We start from the raw sequence: 15,784 nt of genomic DNA on the forward strand, positions 1-15,784 counted from the left end.
CCCTATTTCCAAATAAGGTCATATTCTGAGATACTGGGAATTAAGACTTCAGCATATGAATTTGCAAGGGTCCACAATTCAACTCATGTCACTCTCCCATAAGAAGATTTTAGAGAAGTCTCTTACACCTCTCTGCTTAGACTTCTTTGGCCGGAACTTAGTCTCATAAATACACCTTGCTGCAAGAGACACTTGGGAAGCTAGGCTTTAGCTGAGTACATGGCCATCCCCCCAAAAGTCAGTTTTCTGTTATGGAAAAGAAAGGGAAAATGGCTACCAAGGCAACAGCTAGCAACGTGCCACGGAATGTATCCTACCAGACACTTTTCTACGCATTGCAAACATATCTATGTACCTTTCAGGAGACACTTAGTGTTCAAGTCTTTATCCAGACAGCTTTAGCTCTCACATAGCACCCACTAGAAGCCAGGCACTGCGTAGGGCTTCATGTTTTCTTCTATAATCCTCAGAACACCCTGTGAGCAAAGGCAGGCTTAGTTTAAGCCTCAGGGCCCCTCACTAACACAAGGCCCTTTCAAGGCCCCACTCCTCACTGAACCTTTGGATTCTTTTTTTTGAAAGGGTCCCTAAACTTATGCATGCCTCACATCCTGGATCCGTTCCTGCCTACAAGGTAGGCATTATTTTCCTCATTTTATACATGAGGTACTTGAAGCACAAAGAAGGCAAGTAGTTTGTCTAGAGGCACAGAGCCAATAGTGAAGTTGAGTTTTAAACCAAGGTCTATTTCCAAAATTCAGGCCATTTCCCCTATGCCTTGCCCACCAATGGTTGCTGAAAATACCTCAGGATGCGTTCTCCCATGTGGATGCTTAGCCACAGCCCCAGATGGGGGTTTGGACTTTCTGAGAGTTGGCTGCTGACCGGGCCATCTGAGGCTGTTCTCAGACAGATCTTCTCATAGGGGGAGGAAACATCTCCTGTTGAAGAACCTGAGCTGGGGTCCATCCCCAGGGGAGCACACTTGTAGTAGCTTCCTGGAGCTTCTGTAACAAAACTAGGTGGCTTAAAACAACAGAATGTATTCTCTCACAGTTCTGGAGGCCGGAAGTCTGAAATCAAAGTGTCAGCTAGGCCACACGCCCTCCAAAGGCTCTAGTGGATAATACTTTCTTGCCTCTCTCAGCTTCTAGTGGCCTGAGAATCCCTTGGCTCATGGCCACATCACTCTGCTTCCATTTTCACATAGACTTCTCCTCCATGTCTGTTTCTTCTCCTCTTGTCTCTCATAAGGACACTTTGCACCGGAGATTTAGGGCCCACCCAGGTAATCCAGGATGATCTCATCTCAAGATCCTTCATTTAATTACATCTACACAGACCCTTTTTTCAAGTAAGGTCACATTCATAGGTTCCAAGATGTGGACATATTTGGTGGGGGTAGGGGTGGGGGGTTGGGTACCATCCAACCCACTACACACTTTGTCCCAGAACAGCAGATTTCATTTCCGGGACCAGGGGAAGGGGTAGGAAAACACGGCTATACACACTGTCCTTCTGGTCCATTTTAATTAGCAATGGCAAAAGGGACCATGGTAGAACTGCAGGGAGAGTGCTACTCATTTTGGAAAAGCGTTAAGTGGACACAATTACCCAGAGCCTTAAAGTCAGGGAAACTCTGAAGGTTCTGCCAAGAATAGGCATGTGGATGTCAAGTTTTTCAGTAGAATGGTGAGATATGCTGGCACGTTTTTCTGTGTTTGCTATCCACTTTAGAGAGGTCCCTGTGAAGTGAATTTTAAACCTGGAAGCCAAGTCAGGAGGGGCACAGGAAGACAGAAGGATGAGAGAAACATTTCCCACATATCAAGCTATGAGTTCCATGGCCTCACTTCTTACTTAAGAGCAAGGTGTTGGCTAAGGATAACGATGGAAAGTTCCTGATGCCAGGTTTTGGAAGTGGGAGAAAGAAATCGTTTCAGTCCTATACCTGTCGCTGCCATGTCTTTTAACTGATTCAAATTCAGTGTTAGCAATGTATACTCATTTACTGAGAGCACATCAGGCAGGCTTATTTTCTTAGGTATTATTACTTTCTCCACTTTCCAGATGAGATGTTGAGATTCAGGGAGATTGAGGGACTTGCCCAAGATCACGGAGCTGTAAATGGTTGAAACAGGAGTTTAGAAAGTGTCTTCTGGTTCCTAACCCGGTGCTCTTTCCACCACAGCACAAGACATGAACATTCCTTCCTACTTGCTGGCTCCCATACTGGAGAGGAGGTAAAGATGGGAGCAGGCCTGTCTCCTACCCACCAGATTTTGGTGCTCCCTCCCATTTGCAGGGCATGCTGTAGCAGGAGGCATGCAATCAGTGTGTCTGTAGGTCTCCAGTAGGAGCACAAGAAACAGCCTAATTAAGGTCTGCAGCACGCCCCTAAGCCTCCGCAGCCACTGGAGTTGATTCCCACGTGTTCTCAGCACCTGTTTTTGTGGTGCAATGCACTGTGCTCTATGAGCATGAAGTATCAGTGAGCAATTTCTTCAGCCACACAGCTCCTGAGCAACCGGAAGCCATCCTTGTTCTAATTTATGAGGGACCAGCATGTGCAATCAATAGGTGTCCCACAGGTTATTAAAGGAGAGAAGGATGGCCCCGGTGGCCCTGTTTACTAACAGGGAAATGGTCTCCTGGCAGCTTCTGGCACATGGCCTGTGAGAGATTTACATTTCCTTTTCAGTCCTCAAACAGAGCCCTTCCCTTTCCATCTCAGCCCTGAGCCTGAAGACAGCAAGCTGGTGGAGGCTCGATCTGAGAGAACCCTTCCCTGCACTGTCATCCCAGAGGGGACACATGAAAGGAGGGGCCTGGGGGTGAGTGTCAGCCCAAAGCTTTAATAAGGCCATTTATGTTTTAAGGCCCCAGAGAACAGTAGCGTTCCAGGACAGGGTTGAGACTTAAGGGGTGGGAGAGGGTGGATGGATGTAAGATTAGTCCAGTGAAGCAAAAAGAAACAGGCGGGGCTTCCCTGGTGGCACAGTGGTTAAGAATCCGCCTGCCAATGCAGGGGACATGGGTTCGAGCCCTGGTCCGGGAAGATCTCACATGCCGCGGAGCAACTAAGCCGTGCACTACAGCTATTGAGCCTGTGCTCTGGAGCCCGCGAGCCACAACTACTGAGCCCGCGCGCCTAGAGCCCATGCTCCACAACGAGAAGCCACCGCAATGAGAAGCCGGTGCTCCACAATGAACAGCAGCCCCCGCTGGCCGTAACTGGAGAAAGCCCGCATGCAGCAATGAAGACACAATGCAGCCAAAAATAAATTAATTAATTTTTTTTAAAAAAAGAAGAAATAGGCAACTCCTGCCAGGCTGCCAGAGGGTAGGTGGTGCTTGGTCAGCCTTTCAGGCTTTGGAGAAACTCCTTTATTCGCTCTTTTGCCTTCTCTCATTGTTTTGGGTCCTTTGGTTTCAGGTATTTACAGCACTTTTGCCGTTTACTTTTTAACAGTTTTGGAGGAAGAAGGCATGTTGGATTTAAAAATAAAACAGCAATAGCATTGATTTATTTGGGTAAAGGGGAAGGAAGTACATCCTCCAGCCCACTTTCTGGAAGGCAGCATGGTGAAATGTAGCTGCTCTCAAACCTTTTAGTCTCAGGACCCTTTTACTCTTAAATTTTATGTAGGTTGTATCTATTGGTAGAAAATCTAAAATCTTTATTAATTAACTTAAAATAACAATAAATCCATTACATGTTAACATAAATTACATATTTTCATTTAAAAAACTTTTAAAACAAAGAAAATTAGAAAAGTGACATTGTTTTACATTTTTGCAAATTTTTTAAAGGTCTGGATTAATAGACAGTCAGTGTTGCAATATGTTGTTTTGGTTGAAGCATGTGAAGAAAATCTGGCTTTACACAGATATGGAGCTGGAAAAACAGAGTATTCAATAGTCTTTTTAGATAATTGTGGATATTCTTTTTTGATACTGCACCAAAACGTAACAAGTTTCTCAAAGATTAGTTGCAATGTGGAATCTGAAAGCATCCCAATGAACTTCTAGTGTTCTGTTACATTAAAATCCATTTGGCTTATTGTGCGCCTTGAAGGAATCTTTTACCCACGTATGGTTTTGTAATACCACGCATAGGTCATTGTAAAATATTGCCTCGCTGAGTTATGGAGATGTTCTAAATGTTGACCCATTTCATCATATAATATCAAAGAATCACATTCATCAGTATCACCATTGATCTCTATGGAAAAATCCTTAAGTTTGGGGAAGCTGTCAAGCTCCACAGTGGTGAATACAAGTTTTCCAAAATTCTAATTTTTGCTTGTAAGCTCAAATTTTATCATTGGCAATAAATACTATCACTTGTTTTCCTTGAAGTGACAGGCCCCCTTTGTTCATGTTGAGAAAATAGCTGCCAAATACCCAGCCTGAAAAAGCATTCTTGGCCATTTAGTCTTTCAAGCAAGGAAAAAAAAGAAAAGAAAAGAAAAGATGTTCCATGAAAACAATGGCTATTTCTACTCACAAGCTCACAGTTCCATTGCCTAAGTGCTTTCCCTAGAGATAACCATCACACTTCAGAATGCAATGAAAGTACTTTTTGCAAACCGCCAACTTTTACTACACAGAATGTTGTAAAGAGTGTCAATATTTAATAAGATTAGTCATTTTTACTGCTTCATCAAGGACATTCTTAAATGAAACTGGCATTTGTTTCTACTGCAAGTGTGTGGCAATGGTGACTACTTCAACTTGGTGCCTGCTTGATTCACGCTCAGATGGTAGGAATTTTACCCACCACTGCCTTTGCACCTTCAGTGCAAATGTCAATAAGGTGAAAAGGGCAACAAGTGTTGTAATATTATTATGAAGATAGTTTCAACTTCATGAACACCTAGGAAGTGTCACAGAGATTCCTCAGAGGTCTATGGACCACACTTTGAGAACAGCAGGTATAGGAGATGCAACGAATGACTAAAGGTCAGTGAATTCTTACCCCAGCTTTGCCTCAGGCTAGTTCTGTCTACTGCAAGTCATTTCACTCAAGTGTCTCTGTATTTGCCACATAAACAAGTTGGATTAAATAATCTCTATCATCTCACTGTCAATTTAGGCACACTGTGGGACACTGAACAATCTTTATCATTGACTTATCAGTATTATTGCCTGTTTGTTTCTGATATGGCTTGCTCTTTCTGGTGTGCTGTTGTCAGTATATACACATGGGCACATACTCTCTTCCTATCCCTTTACAAACGGAAGGGCAACTGGCTCTCCCATAGAGCAGGTGTTCTATTATAGAGGATGGACTGAATACACCACCTCTACTCATGGGGAGAAACTTGCACATCAGAGATATGCTATTTGAACACAGTACCACATGTCCTGAATGATCCTGCAAGGGGCATTTTCAGTAAAGGGGGCACTCTTTTTTTTTTTTTTTTTTTTAATGGCTATCTTTTACACATTATAAACTATAAAATCCATTAAAGGGGGCACTCATTTGCATGAAGTCCAGGCCAAGAAAATCAGGGCCAAGCCATAATGATAAAATAAATATAAATTTCTAATGCAAAATAAAGAAGACCAGACTGGGTGATTTTCTGAAGAAATCTGCATTTTGGGGGTAGTGATTTACATTTGCCTCCAGATGGAAAGAAGCTAGTCTTCCCCTGCTTCTACTCTCTTACCCTCCTCTGGTACCAATCACATACCAGAGTTCACCTCTTCCCCCCTACAGAGCCTGCAGAAGCCTGAGCTAAGGGAAAATGCAGTGATACTCACTTGGTGCCTGAGAGACAGGATCTGTAAGGCACAAGAAAAGATTGGCACTGGGGCTGCATTATCCTGAGGGAAGAAGTGGTATCTGAGGAAGGGGCTGGGACTCCTGACTGGGGAGATACATAAGGGAGGATTGTGGAGAAGAGAACATCTCACATATCATGAGATATCACACAAAAGGCAACACAGAGTCATATTTTTCCCTTTAGAAATTTTACTAAAACACAAAACAAAACCTAGCTAAACAAAAGTACAAATCCTGGTCTCCCCCACCTTTGTAAAGCTTTGGAATAAGTACTTGAGCCCTTCAGTAAAAGAGTGGCATAAGCTACTCTCAAAGTTCAATATGCATACAGTCTGGGGAAGATAGCGAATCAGTGTGGCAGAAGCTCTTAAAACTGACCTCCACCTGACAAGTCACCAGGTTAACGGACGCTGTTCCCTCTATAAGCCCACAAGTGTCCACGGCGTTCCAGATACTCAGGTAGTAGAGGTCCTCTCAGGGACTTCTGGGGCCACAAATTTTGAGCTGTGTGCTCACCAGGGTCAGTGCTATCTGTTCCCAAACCCATTTCTGCCTGTTGTTCTTGAAACTCTGATTATATAATTTAATTATTATGAAAACCAATGAAATGAGAGTGCAAAAAGAGGTTTTGTTCCTGTGACAAATGACGCTGTATACTTTGGAAAGGCTTGACGAAGACAAGTCACACACACAAAATTCCTGTTGAAGTGGTATGGGAACGACATGTGGAAAAGGCTGGGAAAAAGTCCTAAACATCTTAGGATAAGTCTGTACTCAGATCGCCTTGTGTCTTTAAGTTCTTGCTCTAATTTAAAGAAACCCAAAATGGAACTTACAGAAGATTCTAGTAGAATGTAAGCTCTATGATTATGGAGACCTTGTGTTGTTCACTGAGGTATCCCCAGTACCCAGAATATGCCTGGCATGTAGTAGGCATATTCTACAAATAGATTTATTACTGAGATATTTATAGATATTAGGCTGGTAGACAGAGACTGGATGGAGAAGCCATTCCTTTGAAACTTGTCTGACCTAGTAGGCTACAGTGAGGACGTGTGATGGTAACAAATGCCTCCCCCATTTCAGGCTACATTGACATGCTTTGGATTTGAATTCAGAGGATCTGGGTTCAAACTTCTGTATATTAACTTTGTGGCCTTGAATGCTGGCACACTTCTCTAAGCTAGAACTTCCCAACCGGTGGACAGGGACTGGGTTATAGGTGTGCTGAGATTTTGATCTTCTCAATTCTTGGAGTAGCCAGGTAAGGCCCAGGGCAACCAGAATCTCTGGGCTCATCACCTCCGGCGCCAGCAACCACATCCCTTTTCCATAGTGAGATATGTACATATACACACATATGTATGTATATACAAGTATGTGTGTATGTGTATGTATATATGTATGTACACATATACACATTTTTTGCAACGTCCTATGTGTATCATAATATGGAAAAGGTTGGAAGCACCAAGAGTTGCAGCGTTAGCTCCTCAGCTAACAAACTCTGTCCTGCCTTTGTCAACAGGTTGCTGTGAGGATCACATGAGATATAGGATGAAATGCTTTCAAAACTGCTGATGGTTATACAACTGGAGGCATCGTGACAGACCACAAGCCTGGTGTCATTCAGTAGCACAAGGAGAGTTTGATTCCATGTCTCCAGTCCTAGTCTCCTCACCAGACTCCCAAATCAACAAAGAAATAAGAAGAACTAAAAAAAGAAAAAGATGGCATATAGAGGTCCAAACATTACCCTATTTCTGATAAGTCTGTATTAGCAAGTATAGCTGTAGGCAAGTGAGCTTCCTAACTCTGAACTTCAACATTAGGCCAACCAGTCCCAGGCAACTCTGGACCATACCTCCCCCCGACAGGAGAAAGCTTGTCCCTGGAACTGCAGAGGGAAAAACATACTTCCTGTGGGCAACTTACTCCCAAAAGAAAGAGAAGGAAGGACTGGTTCATGCGTGTCAAGTTTCTTCTTCCAAATCTACCAATCAGATACGTCACTCCACCTCCCCTGGGAAGGGGTGTATGAAGGGATGGAGGGAGTGCAGGAGGGTTGCACTAGCAGAGCTCCTCCACATGGAAGAATGCACATCAGATGCACCTTCTTAAGATGTGAGAGGAGAGTGTGGTCTGTTTCACCTGCTGTTTCCTGGCAAACATGGTCATGGAGGCACTGGACTTTTGTTCTACTATCAGCAGAAGTCCCAGTGCCCCATCACCAGCTTCCTGGGTACAGAGAAGCAGGAAGTGGGGCATCCATTTTCGCCCAGGCAGACCAAGCAGGGACAGTCTGGCCCTGGAAGTGGTTTCCTGATTCCTAAATATGGATAAAGGGTGTAGTTCTGGAGCTACACTTGCTGTGGTGCCTTCCTGATTCCCCCAGCTTCCCCACTGTGACACAGGTAGCAGCCACCCTAGCCGACGTTTCTGCAGGGCTCTGCAGGTTACTGCCTAGGACCTTCTCCTCTAGCCCATCCACAGATTTTTAAGCACCTAATTTTCTAAATTACATCCTTTTCTGCTTAGAGTGTTCAAGTGGTGTCTGTTATCTGAAACATAACAATGATTGAAGAACGTTTTATCAGTATTAGCCTTTCCCAGAAACCTTCCTTCCTCTCCCCTTCCTGTCCTCCTGCATTGGTTCTTTTCATTTCTTCTTGACCAGCACTGGGTCACATACCTATGACCTAAAACTATCACTAGCCAAGGGAATACAAGTGCATGTTTGGATTATACTAATCATCGAATCACCAGTGTGGAATGAGGAGCATTCCACTTTTCTAGACCTGTATTTTCCCATCTAGCAGCCCAGCTCTACTTATTCTCTGTCTTGCGGTCCAGTGTATAGAACTAAAAGAGAAATTGTCAACATACAAAGGCCAACTTTCTTCTAAGCTACCCCTCCAGATTCCTAGATTCTTCTCTCCTTATAATCTAGGCTGTTTGAGAGTTCTCTTGTCTTAAACTACACAATAAATATCTGTTGAATTGAATTGATTTAATTTCTGAGTCTGGCAGCTTCATAGGCAGCCCTGGGTTACCCACAAATAAGCCACTACTTATAGAGAGCAGACCACAGAGCAATTACACTGAAGTTATAGGCTATTCAAGTCCACACCTTAGAACGGTAGTAGGAAATTCAGGTGGAATTTACTGCCAACCCCTCCTCTCCAACTCACTGCTTGAAGAACACAGGCCTCTAGTGCCCTTGAAGTAAGGAGAGTGCTGACTTTCTCATAGTCACTTGGGTTTTTTTCCTGGGGTAATCAGGTCTTTCCTCCTTCCTTAGTCTGAGAGAGTGATGACATTTTTGAGTATTCTAGTGCTTTTGGTTAAACTATCTTTCCTCTTGGAGATTCAGGTCACATCAGTGAGTATATAGATTGAGTATTCACTTCATGCAGAGAACACTTGGGGCTGTAGAGTACATACCTCAGTTCTTATCCTCAAATGATTTATAATCCAATGGGGCAGGGGGCAAGAAATGTATAGATAATGATTTTTCTTGTTTATTTTTCACTACCTAGGTCACTAAAGGGACACCTAAAATTCATACTTCTGAATCATTTGAATGTGTGTGTACGGGGAAACAGGAAGTAGTTTTACTTCAGCTCATAAAAAGTCTACAGAAACCTTTTAAGTCTTTTTCTGGAGATTGAATGAAACCACTATTCCAGGTCCAAGAGAATTGCTGGTCATGATCCCTTCAGGGTCCTCTCTGCTTGAAATGCAGGAATTGTGTCTATTTGAACCATTTTCTTTAATATTTAGCACAGCTGAACTGTAAACTCATTCTGGCAGGAACTTGATGACATTAATCACCTGTCCATCTGCAGTTGTCCAGCCCATTTTAGATGCCTGACAAATATCACAGGATTCAGGAAAGAATGAAGGAACGGGAGACACAGCACAAGAGAAAGTACTAAATACATGTTTTAGAAGGGGATGACTTGACATTCACCTGCCCTGTCTACCTTCACCAATGATCTCTCCTTGCTACGACTGGTCAAGCTCAGCCAGTGCACCTGTTTCCACATCACTAGCTTCTGCTAGTATTGAAAGTCCCTTGAGGACATCCCACCTAGGAAAATAAATTCCTGGTGAAAACAAAACAAGAGAGAATTTAAAGGAGAGATGAAACTTCCAAAAATCTTTAAGTCAACATGAGACTTTTTTGTAAAGGCATGTCGCCTGATGAGCTCTCAGTCCAAGGCATGGCAGTCAATTTGTGTAGATGATAAAACCTCTCAGTGTCAATGAGGGGGCACTGTTAATATCCAAGTATGTGATCTGGGTCCTACGCATATATATTGGATGAACAGTGCCTACACATTTGTTATATGCTGAATTGTGTGCCCCAGAATTCATATATTAAAGTCCCAACCTCAAAATATGAATTATCTCAGACATCTGAGTTACCTCACAATATAACAGCATTTGGAGATAAGTTTTTAGAAAGGATATCAAGTTAAAATGAGTCTGTTAGCAAGGGCCCTAATCCAATCCAGCTGTCCTTATAAGAAGAGGAAATTTGGACACACAGAGACACCAGATGTATGCACTCACAGAGGAAGGACCATGTGAGCACACAACAAGAAGGTGCCCGCCTGCAAGACAAGGAGCGAAGACCTCAGAGGAAAACAAACCTGCCCATACCTTGATCTTAAACTTCAGCCTCCAGTCTCCAGAACTGTGAGAAAATGTCCGTTTAAGCCACCCACTCTGTGCTTTTTCATTATGGCAGCCCTAGCAAACTAATACCACATATATTACAGAATTCCTCACTGAGGTGTTACCACAAAGCTGTGTTTGTACAACACATTCATGTACTCACTGGCTCTGGGTAACTGGGATTACAAAATAAAGCACAACTGACTGATAGCACAAGAGATCAGGTTTTGCTAGAGGGAAGCAATGGGCAAGACTTTCTACAGTCTCAGGAAATTGTATACCCCTTGGCACCTGTAGCTAAATTTTCTTACCACTAAAAATGATTCTTTTAAATGTTCCTTTTTATCTTTTCACTCCATACCCTCTTCTCTTCCCACTTTGCCACCCTTCTACTCTTCCCTAAACCGTACCCCCTACACCACCATATCCACTTGCCCTCCAGCAAGCCCTAACATCCATTTCTAGCTTTCCTTAATAAAAAATAAAATAGCTGCTTTGTTTGTTTTTAAGGCTTTAAGCAGATCTCCCGAACCAAAAGTCAGGAGCAAGTTTTAAAACCATTTTGTGAGGGTAAGATTTTCAACGTGGCCTCACATCAGTTGAGACGATGGGCTCAGAAAAGCAGAAAGTCATCCTGAGGTACCAGGAGGGGGTTCATTATGGGAGAAAAACACCTGAAGGCTCAGCTGGAGGCCCACCCCATCTCCAGGACAAAGGGGCACAGAGGACGCAGCTCTAGGGAAGACACCTATCTGAGCAGCGCAGTGAGAGTCTCTGAGGCTTGGGGCCGAGGGAAGCCCCTGTTAGTGTCTGCAGGAGTCTGTCTCCCACTGTGGGTGCCATGGTGTCCACTTCCTCATATAAAGCAGTAGACTAGGCTCTGGGAGACCTAGAGAAAGTCACTTCACTTTTCTGGCTCTGAACTATAAAAAGTTCCACTTCCTGACCATAATGTAAGATTAGACCAGATTAGTCACTTTCCATTGCTTTTAATGAACTTTGTAAAAAGAACTGTGAAAAGAGCTTTAATGTGAAAAGAACTGTCGTCACACAAAGTCTTACACATAAGTTCATATTAAAAACAAGCAAACACATTGCTGGCCTAGCTCGGTGCAGAGCCCCACATACTCTCACCTTGCCCAGCACCACCTCCTTCTCCTTCAGGCAGCAACCAAGCACCCTCAGCGCATCCTGTCAGCTGAAACAAGGTGAGAATCACCAGATCTGATTATCTCTAGGGCCAGGGTGCTGAGAAATGTTTAACAGCAAGCTTGGTCGGAGATGGGGGTGCTGATTTGTAGTGTTTGCTGACTTCTGTGGTGTAGATAATACCACCATGGCTACTTTCAAGCTACTGATGTCACATCACTGAACTGAAAAACAGCACGGAACGAAAACTAGGTGGCCAGCCAGTGAATGATACATCAACCCAATGAGGCAACGACACAACTCACACTCAATAGGCTGTGTACTTTGAGTGATTTGTTCAATCATTTGTGGGGATTTATACCCATCCAACCACATTCTGTCATCCAGCCTTCCATGTGGTAGGAGGTACCAACTGTGGCTACAAGCTATCAGCAATGCACTAAGTTAGTGGGGTCTCCTTAGATAACCTACAACAGGGACTTCATTGATGGCCCAAACTAATTATGAGTGAAAACTCAGGCATGCCAAGAGGCCTACACGGGCTCTACCTAAACCTCCAGGCAGCCATGATCACACTGCCCTGGTTGGCTATGATCTTATTGCGTCTTAGCACTCCTCCTGGTTACTATCTCCTACAGGTAGGATCAGTGTTTAATGTATACTTTTGTCCTTCCATTTTCTCCAGAGTCTTTGAAAACAGCGAGGGCATTCAATAGCCAAGTAGCCTGGATTCTGAACCAGATTCCTTGGAACCAAAAATTTTAGTGTTGTCACTTATTAGTTGTGTGACCTTCTCTGTATCTCAATTTCATCCTCGACAAAGGGTACATAATAACAGTACCTACTTCACAGCATATGTGGGAGGATTAAATGAGCCTCATACATATAAAGGACTTAGTACAACGGCTGGCACATAGAGTATGCAATTCAAATGTTATCTATTATTATTACGTTAGTATATATATGTATTACCTATTACCATTATGTGATAGATGAATGCATGCAGGCGAACAAATATGGGAAAGGAGGGCCTGAATGGATGCGCAATGGGATTCTTCTGCAAAACAAATACCAGGTTTGAGTTTATAATAGTAATTATAATAATATCTGTAACCTTGGCTAGCATTTATTAGATGTTTAAAGTGTATTTTACAAACATTATTTCATTAACTCCTCATAAAAATTCTAACAAGAAGGAACTACCAGTAGCTGGATTACACAGATAAGAAAACCCAGGCTGGGGCTTCCCTGGTGGCGCAGTGGTTGAGAGTCCACCTGCTGATGCAGGGGACGCGGGTTCGTGCCCCGGTCCGGGAAGATCCCACATGCCGCGGAGCGGCTGGGCCCGTGAGCCGTGGCCGCTGAGTCTGCGCGTCCGGAGCCTGTGCTCCGCAACAGGAGAGGCCACAGCAGTGAGAGGCCCACGTACCGCAAAAAAAAAAAAAAAGAAAACCAAGGCCTGTGGAGGGTAAGTAACTATCCCAAGATCACATAGTTAGTGAATGACTCAAATACAGGACTTTGGACCACAGAGTTTAAGCTCTTAACCACTAGTCTTTACTGCTATTAGCCAGCTCCTATCCTCCCACCCACCGCCTTCTCTCCTCTGTACTGTACCTCGCCCCCTGCCTTTCTTCCCACCCCCTTCTCTCCATCTCTTCACCTATCCCTTTGGGTCCATCAAAGACCTCCTTTCTGAAGACTTCCCAGACTGTTCCCCTTAGTATGACACTCTCAGCACTTCCATGTACTGTGTGCCCCTCACTCTCTCCCACCTATGGCTATGCTACCTGAGACTCTCTCTGTGTCACACAAGTAGCAGTCTGGAGGTTTTGCAAGATCTAGGTTGAATCCATGCTCAGGTTAAGACACTGCCCCAAGCCCCATGATGCAGTCAGTCCCTGCTGAAAGCTACCCTGTATATCCATCAGGGTTCCCCAGAAACCACCCTCTGCTGCTAGCCCTGATGTCAGGGAGGGTAAAACGGGAACAATGGGAAGTTCAGCTGGGCAGAACCAAGTCCTGTTTAACCAAGCACTCTTTTGACTCTCAGTCACCTAGGCTCAGTGGTACAGAAGAGGGTGTAGAGCCAAAATCATCTAAGAAACATTCAAGCTATTTCTACAGGAAATAGAAATTTTCTGTAGAAAATTTCTTCTACCGAAGAGATGATACAGCCTCTACACTCAAGGTGCCTACTGCCTGCTCATGGATGCTGAAGCCCTTTAAGAACATCTACAGAGCGACTCACAAGTGAATGCGAATACAGTACAGAGCACAGAGAAGAGAGATACTGAGGGGGCGGGAAGTGAAAAGGAGTGCTCAGAATGCAGCAGAACCCTTCAGGGAAAGTTTCCTAGAGGTAGTGAGTAGATTTCATAAAAATTAAAAATAATATTTTCTTGGTACAAATTCTATACATGCCCATGACAAACAAATCAGAAAATGCAGACAAGCAAAGAAAGGAAATTTCAAAAAAAACACCTACAATCTCACCCACCCAAAGACAACTTCTGTTAAGTTGTCTTTAAGTCTCTCAACACCTTGACAACCAGATTTTGCAGGAGGCAAGGAGCCAAGCTGGAGCACAGGTTGGGTGTGTGTGGTTGAGGAGTGGGGGAGTGGGGGAAGGAGGTGATCCCGGAATTTTAGTCTACGCCAGGAGTAAGTAATCAGAAATCTATTTGATGGGATGGAGAGGTAGAAAGTTGAGGAAGGAGACTAATAGAAGATCTCTCCGACCAGGCAGAGATGAGAAACAGGAAGTAGTACCAAGGAGCCTAGCTGAACAGTGACATGATTCAAATAATCATAACAGCAATAACAGTGAACATTTGTTGAGAACTTACCACGTGTATGACATTGTGCTAAGCACTTTACATTCCATCATCTCATCATCTTATTTAATTCTCATTATCACCCTATGAAGCTTTTGCCCAGTCTCACCAATTGATATTTCTTTCTTTTTTTTTGCCACGCTGCATGGCTTGCAGGATCTTAGTTCCCCCACCAGGGCTCTAACCACTGGACCACCAGGGAATTCCCAATGTTTCTTACAGGGTACTCTATAGGCTACCTGCATCAGAATGCCCCAAGGTTTTTGTTAGATCTGTTTGCCCCATGGTTAGATTGCAGGTTATCTCTAGACTGAAATGCTTCAGGCCAGAGTCACAAATGAGCTTGCCCAGAAAATAACTGTAAAATGGGGAATGCCCATGGCTGCCTTCTGAGTAACCCACAGTCCCATTTCCTTCCAAAAATGCTCTAAGGATGAGAGAGACTGAGCAAGAGCCCAGCCCAAGATATGAGGCCTGTGGGCTCTATACGCCATCATTGTCCTTGGGTTGATCATTCCATAACCCAACAACCTAGAGAGATCCTTCAGCAGGAGGTGTGCTGGCCTCAGACGCAACAAGAAGAGAGTACAGGGCAAACATTCAAAAGCACCTGAGGATCCAGGGACAGAACCAAGACTGGGAGAACAGGGTGATAAGGGAAGGTTGGGAGAAAAGAGCCCACACCCTGGTGTTATTCCCTTATAAATTCACATGACCTGAGCCAAGTCCCCTGGCTGGCCTCTCTGGGCCCTTATCTGTAAATTAGGGAGTTGGCCTTAATGATCTCGAAGGTCCTTTCAGCTATGGGTGGGAAGATAGTATCAATCCAAGGGGCATATACTGCTGCTCTTGTTTACCTCTGAGGCAAGCCCAGAAGCCCAGGAGTCCCAGTGCCACCTGGAGGACTGGGGCAGATACAGGCTGACAGGGACCTCCATGGCCACAAGACGGATGACCCCCACAGAGGAGGTGGGGAAGACCAGGAGCCTCCCAACTCCGAAAACTCAAAGGTCTTTCACTTACATTATCTCACTGGATCCTTCCCACTCCCTAGTGAAGTTAGTATTTATAGTAGCCCCAGGTGTGACAAGGCAGAGATGGAGAGAATGCTTATGGGAATGGAAATGTATTTTTAAGAACACCCAGAAACCCGAGGTAGGAAACAGGCAGCCTGCTTCCCAGGCTCTCGATTCCAGGCTGTGAGGCAGGTGTCGCATGCTACCAGGAATGTTTCTCCGGCAGTACTGAGGACCCGCCTTCTTTCTCTTTGACTCACTCTCATTGGCTGGCTGGCTGCCACTCACCATGGGGTCAGCCCTCCTAT

General features: G+C 44.2%; 1 long non-coding RNA gene across 2 annotated transcripts in view; it reads left to right on the forward strand.

Moving 5' to 3' along the window:
• LOC112403383 (uncharacterized) overlaps positions 1–10,997 on the forward strand; it is a 56,322-nt gene extending 45,325 nt beyond the window's left edge. For both annotated transcript variants that reach the window (XR_003003894.1, XR_003003895.1), the window contains one exon: positions 7,320–10,997. This is a non-coding gene — a long non-coding RNA (uncharacterized LOC112403383). The remainder of the gene's footprint in view (positions 1–7,319) is intronic.
• The last annotated feature ends 4,787 nt before the right edge of the window (positions 10,998–15,784 follow it).

This window comes from Neophocaena asiaeorientalis, unplaced genomic scaffold (genome assembly GCF_003031525.2).
Source record: "Neophocaena asiaeorientalis asiaeorientalis breed wild unplaced genomic scaffold, Neophocaena_asiaeorientalis_V1.1 scaffold140, whole genome shotgun sequence".
In the NCBI taxonomy this organism is placed as follows: Eukaryota; Metazoa; Chordata; class Mammalia; order Artiodactyla; family Phocoenidae; genus Neophocaena; species Neophocaena asiaeorientalis.